This window comes from Nannospalax galili, unplaced genomic scaffold (genome assembly GCF_000622305.1).
Source record: "Nannospalax galili isolate Female #2095 unplaced genomic scaffold, S.galili_v1.0 scaffold63, whole genome shotgun sequence".
In the NCBI taxonomy this organism is placed as follows: Eukaryota; Metazoa; Chordata; class Mammalia; order Rodentia; family Spalacidae; genus Nannospalax; species Nannospalax galili.
This window is the reverse complement of record NW_008355272.1, coordinates 8,385,156-8,388,025: the sequence shown is the minus strand read 5'-3', so window position 1 is coordinate 8,388,025 and position 2,870 is coordinate 8,385,156.

Sequence of the window (2,870 nt, the reverse complement as noted above, 5' to 3'; positions counted from 1 at the left end):
TGTGTGTGTGTGTGTGTGTGTGTGTGTGTGTGTGTGTTTGAAGTTCAGGGGACAGCTTTTGGGAGTCAGTTCTCTCCTTTCACGATGTGGGATCTATGAATTGAATTCAAGCCATCTGTCTTGGTGGCAAGCCATTTCACCCACTGAGGCATCTGGCTGGACCAGTAGCCTTTCTTTGCAGGAGATGCAAAATGTTTTCTATCATTTTGTTCAAGGACAGAAAAGACAAGAGCATCAAGAGACTACAGACATGAGCCATGTTTCTGTGACTCTTCCTACAGAGCAAAAGAGGTCTCTCCCACCGGCAGGGCACTGCCCACATCAATGGCTTTTTCTACTCAAGCAACAGGCACAAAGTCATTTCTCCTAATCAGGAGGTTGAAGCAATAGATTTTGTAAACCGAAAATCAGTAAACTTTTTCTGTAAAGAATCAGATATTAAATTTTTGGAACTTTGTGAGCCAGGAATTTTCTGTCTTAACTATTCAAGTCTATTATTATAGCTCAAAAGTATCCAGAGGTAAAATATAAATGAATCAACATAGCTAGGGTCTAAGAAAAGTTTATCGATGGATACTACTATTTCTATCGCATATAATTTTATATGTCCAAAATATTATTCTTTCTATGATTTTTTTTCAACCACTTAAAGATGCCAAAATCAAGGCTGGAGAGATGGCTCAGCAGTTAAAAGCCCTGGCTGCTGCAGCAGAGGACTTGGGTTCAATTCCTAGCATTCACATGGAGGTTAACAACAATCCTTAACTCCAGTTCCAGGGGAATTCAACACCCTTTTCTGACCTCTGTGGGCATTTCATGACATGGTGGCAGTGACATACATGTAGGCAATACACTTGTGCACATAAATAATAAATATTTTTAAAAGATGCAAAAATAATTCATAGCATTCAGGTTGAGTATAAGCAAATACTGGGTGATATTTGACCTGTGATGCACAATGGGCCTCCGCCTCAAACTGAAATAGACCAGTGAAATCCTTTCCTACATGTTTTTTATTTCATTTTATTTTTTGCGCATGAGTATATTGTGTGCATGTATGCAAGTGCACCTTTGCCATGCCCACAGAGGTCAGACGAGGACGTTGAATCCCCTGGAACTGGAGTTACAGATGATTTTGTTAGCCACCATATGGGTGCTGGGAACGGAACCTGGGTCCTCCACATGAGCAGCCAGTGCACCTAACTGCTGAGCTGTCTCTCTAGCAGGACGTTGAATCCCCTGGAACTGGAGTTACAGATGATTTTGTTAGCCACCATGTGGGTGCTGGGAACGGAACCTGGGTCCTCTGCATGAGCAGCCAGTGCACCTAACTGCTGAGCTGTCTCTCTAGCCCCTGACTCTGGTTTCGATCCCAACACTGCAAAATAAATAAATTGGAAAGTTCCACTTTGGGGATTTAGGATAATTCACCCTTCTATAAGGTTGACATGAAATGTGACTTAGGTAGGTGGTCTTGATTCCTCCTGCCCTGAGAAATAGGCCTTTCTGCTGTCAGGGCAAATTGGAAAGCAATCCGAAGTCTGCATGTTGTAAATACTGCTATATTGTCTTGGCTCTGTGTATGTTTGTTCATGTTTATTTGTGATTACAGGTAGATTATTACTTGATTACTGGCACCACTCCCCTTTTGGTGTTACAGATGAAATCTAGGGCTTTCACATACTAGGCAAAATGTTCCACAATTGAGCTATATAACTTCTTTTTGTATACATGTATATGTGAATGTGCTTGAGTGTCTGCATGTGTGCGCACTGGGGCCAGAGGGCAGCCTCAGGAATTGTCTACCTTGTTTTTAAAGATAGAATCTCTCAGCTTGAGGTTCGCTGACTAGGCGAGGCTGGATGGTCAGTGATTCCCAGGTGCATCCCAGGGATGCACCTCTCTCTGCCTCCAGGGTGCTGGGATTACAGCTTTTTACATGGGTACTTGGCTTCAAACTCGGGTCTTTGTGTTCAAACAAGTAATTTCCCTACTGAGCTATCTTCCCTAGCCCTCCAAACCTTTTTAAAAAATTTACTGTATTTTATTTATGTGGGTGTGCACACATGTGCCGTGGTGCTTGCGGGGAGGTCAGAGAACAACTTGTAGAATTGGTTCTCCTCTATCATGTGAGTTCCAGTGGTTGAACTGCAATGGTCAAGCCTGACAGCCAGTGCCTTTATACCCACTGAACTATCACTCCAGCCATCCAAACCCTTCTTTTAAATTTTTTTAAGTTTATTTTTTATTTTATGTGTACAAGTGGTGTGCCTGGGTGTATGTAAGGGCACCATGTGTATGCATTGGCCTTGGAGATCAGAAGAGTGTTGAATCCCCTGGAGCTGGAGTTCACTACCAGATGGTTGTTCACTACCTTGTGGGTGCTGAGAACTAAACCCAGGTCCTCTGCAAAAGCAGCTAATGCTCTTAACCTAGGCTGTTCATGAGATCACAGTGCAACTGAGAATGATCTTGAACTCCATATCCTCCTGCCTCAGCCTTCTGTGTGCCACCAGGCATCGCCCTGATAACCTAGAGAACTGACCTAGAGAACTGAAAGCTGCCAGCAGACTATTTTAGTGTATCAGGCACCAGGTGCAATTTTTCCTTCAACCCTTTTGTAACACAGAATTTTTGCAGTGGCTAAGCATGTGATTGCTGGGAAATAGTCTTGGACTTGATAAGCCTTTTTTCAAAAGTTCAGTTGAAAAACTTATTTGAAAGATATGTAATTAGTTCGTTTCTCTAGAACCTAAATATTTTAGGTCCTTTACATTAAGTTTTGGATTATAAATCATGTGGTGGCATCAAATCATACTTGTGTCATGTATTGGTGGCTTCCCTAGTTTTTTTTTGTATTGTCTTCTTTG